At 45.1% G+C, this 13,484-nt stretch overlaps 1 protein-coding gene and 1 pseudogene across 4 annotated transcripts in view; one reads left to right on the forward strand and one right to left on the reverse strand.

The window, feature by feature from the left end:
- LOC121019362 (60S ribosomal protein L35a-like) overlaps window positions 1-11,524 on the forward strand; it is a 21,988-nt pseudogene extending 10,464 nt beyond the window's left edge.
- Window positions 1-13,484, reverse strand: part of SHISA9 (shisa family member 9) — a 419,426-nt gene that overhangs the window by 247,815 nt on the left and 158,127 nt on the right. The gene's annotated exons all lie outside the window — the stretch shown is intronic.

A 13,484-nucleotide genomic window follows, 5' to 3' on the forward strand; every position in this document is an offset into this window, starting at 1 on the left:
AGGAAGGAAGGAAGGAAGGAAGGAAGGAAGGAAGGAAGGAAGGAAGGAAAAAACAGAAATGGCCGGCTGAATGGATAATGGATGGATGGAGCTAGACGGAATACCTAGCTAGACAGTAACATATATAAAGCCCCAAAACATAATGTTGAGTGAGAGGGGAAAAGGCAGGTGGAGAATGCAATGTCAAGTATGATACAATGAACAAAAATTGAAACATAAAATACTATATATTACTTACCAAAACATAAATCTATATGTAAAAGTTAACAAGAGGACCTCCACATAAGAGTCAAAGCCATCACTCTTAAAAAACAACAGATGTAAAAACCTTCATGACAATGGATTGGTCAATGATCTCATGGATTTGACACTCATGGGATATGACATCAAAAGCAGGGACAGCAAAAGAAAACAGGCAAATTGAACCCCATCGAGATCAAAAACTTTTGCGCACCAAAGGACACAATCAACACAGAGAAATGGCAAGCCACAGAATGGGAGAAAATATTTGCAAATTATTTATGTGATAAGAGGTTGATATCCAGAATGCATAAAGGACTCCTAAACTCAACACTAAAAAAGAAATGAACAACCAAATTCAAAAATGGGCAAAGGACCTGCAGGTACACTGTTCCAAAGAAGATATGCAGATGGCCAATAAGCTCATGAAATGAAGCTCAATTATCAATCATCATCAGCAAAACACAAATCTGGACCATAGTAAGACACTACCTTACACCCATTAGAATGGATGCTATTAAAAAAAAAGATAGGAAAAAAACCCCAGAAAATAACAATTGTCGGTAACGATGTGGCGAAATTGGAACACTTATACACTGCTGGTGGGACTATACTTGATCTTAGCCAAAAGGCCGAGAAGCGATGGGACTATAAAATGCAACTGTGGAAAACAGTATGTTGGTTCCTCAAAAAAATCACCATAGAATTTCCCTATGATCCAATTCTACTTCTGGGGATACACCCAAAAGAACGGATAACAGGGTCTCAACCAGGTATTTGAGCACCCATGTTACGAGCCACATGATTCACAATGACCAAAAGGTAGAAGCCATCCAAGTATTCACGGACGGATGAACAGACAAACACAATGTGGTATATACATACAACAGAACCCTTAGCCTTAAAAAGGGAAGAAATCTTGACACAGGCTACAACGTGGCTGAACCTTGAGGACATTGTGCTAAGTGAAATGTCATTCACAAACGGACAAATACTCTAGGATGCCATTTCTATGAGGTACAGAGAGTAGTCAAATTTATAGAGGTAGAGAGTAGAAAAAAAAAAGTAGAAGGGTGGTTGCCAGGAGCTGGGGTAGGGGGAATTGGCAAGCTAGTGTTTAATGGGTACAGAGTTTAAGTCTTGCAAGATGAAAAGAAATCTGGAGATGGATGGTCATAGAATTGGTTGCACAATTCATGCCACAGAACTGTGAGCTTAAAAGTAGTAAAATGGCAAATTTTGTGTTACATAAATGTCACCACAATTAAAAAAGAAATAAATTTTAAATACTTAAATGTTATCCGGATTAGATATAAAAAGGAACTAACCAAAATTCATGACCCTTAACCCCATGCTGGAGAGAGGGTAAGACAGATGGTGACAGAAAAGGGGCAATTTCAACATGACCTGTCACTTACTGGTTCTGATGTCAAAACAAAACACATCCCGAAGAAATAGGACCAAAAGTTAACAATCATAGAGTCTGGGTGGTGGAAGTCCGGGTGATTTTTACCTCGTTCTCTGTACTTTTCTGTACCCTTTTTAACTTCTTCGAAGTAAAAACTGTAGTCGAAGAAGAAAAAAACATTGCGAGTGGAAGGGACACTTCGATATTATGACTTAGCTAAATTGTTAAATCTTTGTGTTCTGGGAAAACAGTCACTTGTTTCTAGGAATATTTTAACCAACACAGGTAATCTCTGAAAAATTTCCAGGCATAATTCCAGGCTTATAGCAGGTCCTAGGTAAGTATGTGGTGAATGAATGAATGATCACTGCTAGTTTAGGGTAGAAGCCTACACTGACCCGGAGTCAGATTAAACGACCTCTTGGCTATGGCCACAAAACCCCTCTCATCCCTAAGATACTGGCCTGGGCCTTTTCCCAGTTTCCATTGTGTTCAGCCCTCCCTCCTCCATGGGTTCCAAGAACACAGCCAGAGAATGCAAACAAATGAGCCAGTAATTTTCAGGACATTCTCAATTCCTTGGCTAGGTCCCTGCAGCAACTGAATATTAAGCACATTAGCTCTGACCTCCCTGCCCAAATTCCTTTGTATTGGATGCAGTAATGAGCCTCTCAGGCAAGACAATTTTCCCAAGGTTTCAATATCTATTCCTGTCCAATGGCTGTCACCTACAAGTCCTGAAGGCAGCCAATTAATTCAGAGATGCTGTACCAAGCAAGGATGATCATCCTCTACTCTGGTGACGGGAAATTCAAATCAGGCAACCAGCAGCTAGGTCACGATGGGTGCTGCCTGGAAAAACAGATCACTCTAACCCTAACCTAATGCTAACAGGCAGGGAGAACATCCTCATGCAAACACACAGGAGACGCTATCTCACTGGTCCCTTGGGAACCTCCGCCGTGGCCACCATCGCTACAATTAGTGAAAACATTTTTGATTTAGGTCCATTTAGACCTGAAAATCTTTAGTCCTGAAAATCAGGAAGATGTGTACAAATCTGTTACTCTACCATCAGCGAGCTAAAGCGAGATAAAGGTACAAAAAGAGACTCTGGTTCCAAGTGACACAGGGTTTGCTTAAAGGGAAAATGTCAACCCCGCACACTCCTTGGCCCTCACAAAGGCAAACGGGGGCCTTGACCCAGCGGTGCCTTTTAATGGTCCCTCAGTGCGTCACTGAGCACACCCCCGACAGGGAAATCAGTCCGAAGTGTCTAAATAAGAGACCCAATCAACCCAGACTCACAACCTGTAACAAATCATTTGCTAAACCTCAATCAATCCTAAATTTGCTTCAAAACAACCAACCAACCAAACCAAATCAAAAAACTACAAACTCACAGTTCTCGATGACAGTTACAATGTCGATTCACCTGAGTTTACCTGCCCAGGAATGACCCTGGGGATTCCAACTCAGTAGGTGTGGGGTGTAAGCCAAGAATACAAATTTTGAAAATGTTCTGCTGGAGACACTAAGGCATAACCTGGTGAAGTCCCATAATGTATTACATTGCAAGGCATGCCTCGGGGCGCCTGGGTGGCTCAGTTGGTTTAGTGTCCCATTTCTACTCAAGTCATGATCTCGCGGTTCATGGGTTCAAGCCCCGTGTCAGGCTCTGTGCTCACAGCTCAGAGCCTGGAGCCTGCTTTGCATTCTGTGTCTCCCTCTCTCAGCCCCTCCTCTGTTCATGCTTTGTCTTTCTCTCTCAAAAATACACATTTAAAAAAATTTATATTAAAAAAACAAAATAAAAAACCAAAGGCATGCCTCATGAAGGAAGACAAAAACCTTTTCTGCCCCCACTCCCTCCCTTCCTCCTTTCCAACCTTCCTTTCTTTTTCTTATGTTCTTCCCTCTTTTTGCTTTCTCTTCTCCCTTTCCACTTCCTTCAATTCAACAGATATGCACTGAATATACCTTGTTAACTGAAACACCATTGCTTTCTAAACTTAACAAAAACCTTTTTATCTGGCAGATGACTCAAGTAAGTACCCAAGGTCCTCTCTGCCCGGTCACAAGGCAATCCTAGTCCATTCCTCAAAAAAACCCTTTTTCCCCTTGGTTTTTGAATGATGGGACCATCTGGACTTAAGGTGCACAGGCCTTCAGGTCACATTTGGAAGACACATAGTAAAGAGCAAGTCCCTGAAGTCAGACACACCTGGTTTTCAATCTTGGCTCCATTTTTCAGCTGTGTTTTTTTAGGCACGTTTCCTTATCTCTCTAGGCTTCAGTTCCTAAAGCTGCAAGTAACACGATAAAATGAGCCTCCATAGATATCAGCCTGGACAGACGATAACTCAAGACAGGATGGCCCCTCACCCAGGCAAGGATGATCACACTCTCTCCATGTGCTTCGCCTGCAACCCTACGACATTTACAGACACAAAATCTGTGAGGAGAGGCAAGACTGAATCACCAGGGGCTACTTGGAATACATCAAGATTCAATTGGTAGAACTGAATGGGAGACTCTACCAGATTCACCTGGTAGAATGGAGACTTAAAATAAAAAATCACCTTAGTAATAAATAAAGCATAAATTTAAAAATAAAACTAATGATAGGTAGGATTTACTATTGTCTTTCTATGAATCCATCACTTTGCTAAAGCTTATACAAAAATAATCCCAGTTAATCCTCAAACAAGGAGATATTCTTTTCAGTCCCATTTAACAGATGAAGACGCCAAGGCACAGAGGAGTTAAATACATTATCCGATGATTTTGTATAACTAATCTGATGCCTGAGATCACCTTCTTTTTTCTAAAAGTTGATTTATTTTGAGAGAGAGGGAGAGCGCATGTGCATGTAAGCAGGGGAGGAGCAGAGAGAGAGAGAGAAGGAGAGAATCCCAAGCAGGCACCAGGCTCAGCGCAGAGCCCAACAGGAAGGCTCAATCTCACGAACGGGTCATCTCTCATGACCTCAGCCGAGATCAAGAATTGGATGCTTAACTGACTGAGCCACCCAGGTGTCCCCTGAGGTCGCCTTCTTAATAGCACCTTCTCAGCGACCAACAATTCCATCTTGGGAACCTGGTTTTGAGTCTTTTTCTAAAATCACCTTCGGCCCCACTAGGGGAGGACCAGTAAGAAGACTGGTACCGTTGGCATCTGTTCAACTTACACTAACCTCCTGGGTCTTAGACAAGTGAAGATTCCATTGGGCACCGTCTGGTTGAGCCCAAATTCCCCAGGTTCCCACGGGATGAACGAAGCCACGTGTGGCTCTCTGATCACGGGCTCCCCATCACAGCTGCTCAGCTGGCTGACTGGCCTCCCGGACCTGTCACACCATCTGGAGGCTGTCTCCAAGTCTCCAGAGACCTCTGATTCCTGCTACAGTCTCAGTCCCCTCCCCTCTATGCTTCTGAAAGTTGACACAGACCCAAGCCGCAGCTGAAGCTGAAAAATGGACCCGACCGCTCCTCAAACGCAGCTGATTCCTCCAAGGGAAATGCAGAGCAAACAGTGCCCAGCTGTTTTCATCCCGGCTACCTGGGTTCACCTTTCCAACATGACATTCAGCTCCTTTGTACCTTGCATGAAAAACCCTTTGCAGCAGGGAAACCTTGCGGCTGCTTTTACAGGACTGTACAAGTCTGGTCCAGGGAGAAAGCCCAGTTCAGACAGCCATGGCCCTCTTCGGGTTCCCTCTTCCTTGGAGCTGGGAGGGGGCTGCATGGACAAGTGGCTGGGGGTGGCAGTGGGGATCTACTCTGGCAGGTGGCAGAAGGTCCTGAAAATCCCATTGTAAGCCCTGGGATAGTCACGTGGGGAGGGCATCCAGGGCCACCAACGGCCCTTTGCAAGCAGCTGGGAGGACATTTTAACATGGCTTAAAAACTAAGCTATAAGCCTGGGTGGCTCAGTGGGTTAAGCATCTGACTTCTGCTCATGTCATGATCCTGCGGTTCGTGGGGTCCAACCCCGCATTAGGCTCTGTGCTGACAGCTCAGAGCCTGGAGCCTGCTTCAGATCCTGTGTCTCCCTCTCTCTCTGCCCCTCCCGTGCTCTCACTCTGTCTCTCTCTCTCTCTCTCTCTCAAAAACCAAACGGAAAAGAAAAGCATTAAAAAAAAACCCGAAGCTATGAGTTTCCTGAAAACCTCAAAGTAGTCTTCCTGTATGACCCAACAATTCCCCACCTTGGTATCTACCCAAGGCAAATGAAAACGGACATCCACACAGACGTGTGTGAGAATATTCAGAGCAGCATTGTTCACAACAGATTCCCAACAGAAAACAGCCAGAATGGATACATAGAGTGGTCCCTCCATATAATGGAATATTATTCATCAATGAAAAGAAATGAAATCTCAATACCACCTACAACACGGATGAGCCTCAAAAACAGCGCGCTTACGCACAAGAAACCAGACACCAAGGATCACATATTGTATGCTTCCGTTGATATTAAACAGCCAGAATAGGTCAATTAACAAAAACAGAAAATAGACTGGTGTGGCCTGGGGGTGGGAATGGGCACAAGAACGATGTTATTGGGGCGATGAAAATGTTCTGAAATTGGATAAGCAGTGATGGTAGCACAAGGCATTGAATTTACTAAATATCCCCCAAATTGTACACTTAAAATGGGTGAATGCTATGCTATGTAAATTGTACCTGCATAGGGTGGGGTCTTTTGTTTTAATCATCAAACATGCAGATTTTTCTGAATTAGTGAAGGATGCATGTATCAGACTTTTTTTTTTTTTTTTTTTTTTTTGAGGCTGCCACCATTCCTCCATATCCCTGAGCAAAAGGAGAGACTGAGTAAGAAATGAGGGACATGGGCATCTGATGCCCACAATACTTGGTAACTCAATGAATGAATGAATCAATCAATCAATCAATCAATGACACAATGACTGGATTTTAGAATCAATCAATCAATGGGACAATGATTGGATTTTTAGAATCCTGACAAGCTTGGAAATACCAAGCTTGACTGTGGTCCCAAGAGAGCCAGGTCAAGACACTCTGCCCCCCACCCTGCCCCGGATTCCTGGAGCTTGTACCTGTCACAGGCCTGGAGACAACAGCCTTGCCTGTCCCATTTCAGGGCACTCTGGGAGGTTTTAGTCAATTGAGGACACATTTGTGGGAGAAAGGTGGATAACTTGACTTTACCTGGGGGAGGCTGTTCTCCCCCTCGGTCTCATGACAGTCTCCGATATTAGTATCAATTGCAATGAGAGTCCTTTCAAATCATGAAAAAAAAAAAAAAATTACCAAAGTTGCTTAAGGAAAAAGAAAAAAGATTGGCTCAGATTCAAGATTTTCCCATTGGTAAAAGCAATCCTACTCTATCCGCAAATGGTCTGTAGTTCCTATGCTGATTTTCCCCATTTAGTATTACACCATAAACAACCTCCCCAAAATTAATAAGCATCCCCTGCCATGAGCCTTGAATTTGAGGCAGAATTCCTTATCAGCTCCCTGTGCCCACTTTCCCTAAACAGCACGTGCTCCTCCATTCGGTCTCCCCGTCCCCCCAAAACCCAAATGTCTTTTCTCCTTAGCTCTGATCACCACCTAACATACCCCACATGCACTACCCCATGAGAAGTACACTCTAAGATGTCTGGGAATCCTTTTTTTTTTTTTTTTTTTTTACCAGCTGGGCCCCCAAGGGTGCTTGGCCTGTAATAGGTGCTGCATAAATACCTGCTAAATGGATGGTTTAAATGAATGAAACCTAGGATAATGTAAAACTACAGTCAACAAGCTCAGTTCCTTAAAAAAAAAATCAAATCAAATCAAAACATACCTGTCACACCTACCACGGGCAGGGCTTATGCTATGCGTGGTTAGACCCCTACCCACATCCCCTTGCCAACCTGGCTCTCACTGACTCAAGACTGAGAACTAGCTGTGCCCCCTACTTGCCAGTACTGTCCTCCTTCGTGCCCATTCCATATGACCTACTGGCCTTTGGTTTCACTATCTACTGCTTACCCTCCAATGCATCATCATGACATTTAAAGTTCTTCGTCACCGGGCCTCAACCTGCCATCATTATTCCCCAATCCCATGGTGGCTTTTATACCAGAAAATAGCTAGGTCTCGATGTCCTGCACCCTGCTGAAGAACCTCCTGCCCCATGAATTCTAGACCCTGTCCCATGTCTTCACCTTGCCTGCCTATCTCAATATGTGATATTCGCTAAATCTGAAGTTCAACTCTGATCACTTCAATATGCACGTATGATTTCATTCACTCCTTCAAGCACTGACCACGTAAATAAAAATAAGACTCATCACTTTCAGATGCCTGCTGTGTGAAATGTAGTTTCACTTGCAAGTGACAAAACCCAGAGAAGCTAACTCGAGCCCAAAGTTTCGAGAAAGGGAGAGAATTTATTGGTTCGTAGCTGAGAAAGTCCAGACGTGGCTGGATCCAGAAACTCAAATAATATGATCAGAAATCTCTTTCACTCTCCTCTTGGTTCTGTTTCCTCTGGGCTCTCAGGAAAGTGTTTTTCTGCCTGGTGAAAGCAATACCTCACTGTCTATATGGCCCTTAGCACCCGCTATCTTAGAAGGATGGAATGTGTCTCTTCCTGGTATTTCTAGCCAAGGTCCCAGAGAGAGCATAGATTGGCCCATCCAGATCCCATGTCCACCTCTGAACCAATCCTTGTGGCAAAGGAATCCTGTGGCCTGGCAATCTGGCCAGGCCAGCCGGGGGTCTGTCAGAGTCCCTGGAGCTGAGATTAAGGTAAACCCCATCCAAACTGAGTGGGGGCTCCAAACTTAGTTGGCATGGAGCACCATGCATAGATCACTTCACCAAATCTTCGCAAATGGCCTGGGTAGGTATTATTCACCAAGGCTCAGAAAGTTTAAATGAGTCACCCAAAGCCACAGAACTAGCAAGTGGTAGAACCCAAGGTCACTCCTGTACATCAGGCTCTGTGCTGAGCCCAGAAGATACAGAGGTGGAAAATGTGCAATCCCTGCAGAGGGGAGACAGATGTGACATCATCAAGTCATGATACAATGTGATAATTATTCACACCAAATTATTCACATGTGCTATTATTCGCACCAAAATTTGGGAGGTAACAGAGCTTAGTAGCCAAGGGCTCTTGAATCATCGAAACCCAGATTCTAATTTCACCTCTGCCACTTACTGGCTGTGTGACCTTGAATGAATTGCTTGACCTCTCAAGGTTCAAAGTCCCCCTCTGCAAAAAAAAAAAAAAGGGGGGGGGGAGCTGCAGGGATGAAAACAAAGAGGCAGAGGGGGAATGGTACCTATGGACAAAGGGAGCCCAGGATATTCAGAGGAGCCAGGCCTCGGGGGGAGATGCAGACTAGAAGCCAAATGATGAAGACTTCGAATGCCACTATCATCCAAGATGGCGCTCTCAATGTCATTTCAACATTTCCCAACCTCAAAGCTCTGTGTCTCCCACCATGCAGTGCCAGGTTTTCAGGAAGCCCAAGAGGTGCTGGGAGACCTGGAAGGATAGAGTTTCTCAGCCCCTGGCAGCTCTCCTCGGCAGAGTAGCTCAATTCCTCCTGACAGCACAAGCAATTGCCAAGCCCAGAATGAAACTGGCTGCTTCGACAGTTCCCTTTCTGTGCTCTGTGTTCTCTCCCCAGACTCCCAGCCATCCTGCTGGCACGGGCCCAGACCTCCCTCCTCCAGAGTCTCCCCACAACTAGTCTAATTGGGAGGCTGCGGGAAGCCCCGTGGGGCCATCCTGCCCATCCTCCATCTAAGCCTCTCTGCAAGAAGCTTTGCAAAAATAAGAAGCAGGAGCCTGAGAGCCTAGGGAGCCTGAAAGACCCATTGTGGTAAGCAGGGCACCATACGTCCGAAAATTCTTTCCAAGATACAGAAATGGAATTACTTCACTAGCTGTGCACTCCTGAGGTCCATTTCAAAAAAAACAAAAAGTTAATAATATAAAAAATATCTCAGCATGGAGGAAAGACAATAAAAAAATTAACTTGCATGGAGCACAGAGTGTATCAATGTTCGTTTTTTTTTATGCATGTTAACTTTTATTGTTACTATATTTTCCTGATGCTAACAGTGCTTTGACCAATTTTAACCCTCCCAACAACCCTAGGAAGCAGTCCTTATGCCCATTTTATGGATAAGGAAACAGAGGTTCAGTTAAATGAAGTAACCCTCAGGGCACCTGAGTGGCTCAGTGGGTTTAGTGTCTGACTCTTGATTTGGCTCAGGGTCATGATCCCAGGGGGTGGGATCAGGCCCCAGGTCGGGATCTGCTCCCACAGCACACAGAGCCTGCTTGGGATTCTGTCCCTCTCTCTTTCTCTTTCTCTCCCTCTCCCCACCCCCGCCCCTGCCCTGCTCTCTCACATGTACACTGTCTCTCTCAAAATAAATAAATAAACTTAAAAAAAATAATAAAATAAACGAAGTAACCCACAATGGCACAGCTAGTAAGCAATAGAGTGGAGACTCAAATCAAGGTCTGTCTGAATCAGGGCCCACATAGTTGTGGCTTTTTTTTTTTTTTTAAGTTTTATTGAGGTATAATTTACATATCATGAAATTCATCCATTGTATGTATGCAATTCTATGATGTTTTTCATAAAGTTATAGAATGTCCACCATCAACACCCTCCAGTCTTACACATTCCCAGCATGCCCCCCATCTCCCCCCATGCCTATTTTCTGTTAATCCCTACTCCTACTTCCCTCAGGCAACCACTAAGCTACATCCTGTCTTTATAGAGTTGCCTTCTCTGGACATTTCATAACGGAATCGTGCAACGTGCCCATACATCTGGATGTCTTCATCCAGCATGTGTTTGAGGGTCAAAAGCGAATTTGCTAGCAGTTATCAGTATTTCATTGCTTTCTTATTGCTGAATTGTATTCCACTGTATGGATCTACCACATCTTCTGTATCTATTCACTGATGGATGGCCACTTGGCTTGTTTCCGCTTTGGGGCTATTATGAATAATACTTTTCAGAATCCTCATGGCTGTATCTTGAGTAAGTTCCTGGGAGTGAAACTGATGGGTCATAAGAGTAAGTCTACATTTAATTTTTTTAAGGAATCGGCAACCTGTTTTCCAAGGCCCGTGCACCATTTTACATTCTCATCCAAGCCCATACTATTAAATATTACCAGGCCCTACCTTGAAGCCAAATTGGAATCCCAACACGTCTGAGAGGGGCGCTGGGCCCCCTGGAACAGTGCTTTTCCATGAGCCCACTGCATAAGGGTACTGGTTGGGGATGAAGAAGAAACAAGAGGCTTTGATGTCCCAAGAGACGGAGATGGGGGAAGAGTAAGAACCAAGGGCGTGGTCCCTGGCGCAATCTAGAGAGAATATGAATGGATAAACTGCAGCCTGTGTTTTTATGAGACACTTTAAGTGCAAAGCACAAGATGGATGGCTTTGGAGCTCAGATGGTAGAGTGGATCCCAGAGTTCAGGAGACATGACTTCTTCTCACTGCTCTGGAAACTTAAGAGTTGGCATCTTTGCAAACGTCCTAAGACAGAGCCTATGGTGTGGTAACACATGGGTGCCGGCACCATGAAGCACCCACAAGAGCATCTCAAGCTGCAAACATTGACAATGAGGCCAAAGTAGAAAAAAAAAAGTGGCAGACACTGTAAGAAGAATACAGCCAGACCAAAGCAAAAACACAACGGACCCACTGCACAATCCTCAGACATAACAGAGGAGACTTTGCACAGGCAGGAGTTCTACATGTGTGCGAGATGATCAGTGCCCAAAAACGGGGCAGTCCCTGACCCTGTGACTCCCTGTTCCCCACAGGCTGGAGGAGAGTGTTCAAGAGCAGAGCTGATCTCACCGGAGACCCTTCTTGCTCTGCAGATGCCACCCTGGCTTCCTTCCCATCAGCCCCTGCTGCTCCCACTCACCTGCTCACGAACATTAAAGACACTCTGTGACCTGGAATGTGCAGTAATTCACCCCAGAAACATGATCACATCCCCCAGGCATATCCCAAACTCTACAAACCAAGGTTGAAAGAGAAAGATAAATCATCACACTCCTACAGGAAAAGGAGTTTTGAGAAGGGGGCTTTCAGGCTGTCCCAGGAGATGGACAAGGATGAAAGGGCAGGGAATGAAGTTACCAGTGGGGCTCTTGCTCAACGTCCTTGTGAGCTTTGGAGCGTAACATGCCTCCGCCACCCCGACTAGTTATATGACCTTGGATAAGTCATGCAATCTCTTTGCCTCAGCTTCCTCCTGTTCCAAAAGGAGTAAACCACCTTATGGGCAATTGAGAGGCCCAGAGATGATGTGCTCAAAGAGATCCGCATACCGCAGGCGCTCCATCAAAGCAGAAATAAGAAGGCACTTTTTTACAGATAAAAAGGGTATTATTATTATATGAATAAACTATCATATTGGAATTGATAGGAGGAAGCATTGCCTCCCTCTGCCAACCCATGACCTGTCACTTTAAGAAGGAAAAACCTGAAAGTTGACTTAGCCATTTATCCTTGAAATTAAGATGACTTTTGGCCCAGGGAGAATAATTATTATTTTCCCCTGAACAGTGACTGCACTGGATGCCACATATTGATTGGGGATTAACAGGGACAAAACAAGTCACGGAGAGTGAATTTTCCCCAAACATCAAGGGGAATCAGTAAAGCATCATAGCAGCAGAGACGCAGGGAAATGGGGGGGGGGGGGGGAGGGGGAGGGAGTCAGGACATGGAAAATCAATTATGACATCATGGATGAAATGTTTCCCAAGGGCCAGCTGCGACCCTGACATCGCTGTATGATCAATTTGCCTGAGAATGCTGCACCAGGGCACCAGAAGGGGTGGAGGGAAAACCTGTCCTCTCTCTCTTACCCCTCAGTATTTCAGAGAGGCAGCAATGGCTACCATGGGCACACTCTGAGAAATGATGATCTGGGCCACCAGGTGAGGACACAGGAACCTGGCAGAGGTGAAGACACCAGGGCAGGTCAGACGTCTACCAAAACAGCAGCACTTGGCCTGTTGGTAGCTCATTCTGGAGGCTGCTCGGCCCCAGAGGTTGAGCCCAGAGCACTGTGCCAGAAGCTTGGGGATACACAATAAACAGGAGGGATCCTAACTGGTCACTGATCATGGCAGACACATGAGGGACTGAGTCCTGGGAATGAATGCAAGTCCGTGGAAGTGCCTAGAGACAGGATACGGCCGCAAGTGGGTCTCACTCAGCTCTGAAGCCCTAATTTCAAGAGATTCAGATTCCAAAGCCTGCAGGGAAAAGGGGGACAGGCAGGGACCACAAATTAACAAAGTAGACCCGGACAAGGTGTGAGTTGCTAGCACATACCCCATCTCAAGGAGGCAGCCATTCTCAGCACAATTCAATTGTCTGGACCGGAATTTGGGCAGAATGTGACTGGATTCTTCTGACGTTTCAAGAGAAGCACAAATCTGGAATTTACTGTGAAATGTTTCCATTTTCAAAAGCCAGTACCCAGGGGCACCTGGGTGCCTCAGTGGGTTAAGCATCTGGCTTCAGCTCAGATCATGATCGCGTGGTTCATGGGTTTGAGTCCTGCGTCGGGCTCTGTGCTGACAGCTTGGAGCCTGGAGCCTGCTTCAGATTCTGGGTCTCCTTCTCTCTCTCTCTGTCCAACACCCCAGCTTGCACTCTGTGTCTCTCTCTCTCTCTCAAAAATACACAAGGATTTTAAAAATATTAAAAAACAAAACAAAACAAAAGCCAGTACCTAGTTTAAAACACACACACACACACACACACACACACACACACACACACACACACA

This window comes from Herpailurus yagouaroundi, unplaced genomic scaffold (genome assembly GCF_014898765.1).
Source record: "Herpailurus yagouaroundi ecotype Mexico unplaced genomic scaffold, PumYag 222, whole genome shotgun sequence".
Taxonomy (NCBI): Eukaryota; Metazoa; Chordata; class Mammalia; order Carnivora; family Felidae; genus Herpailurus; species Herpailurus yagouaroundi.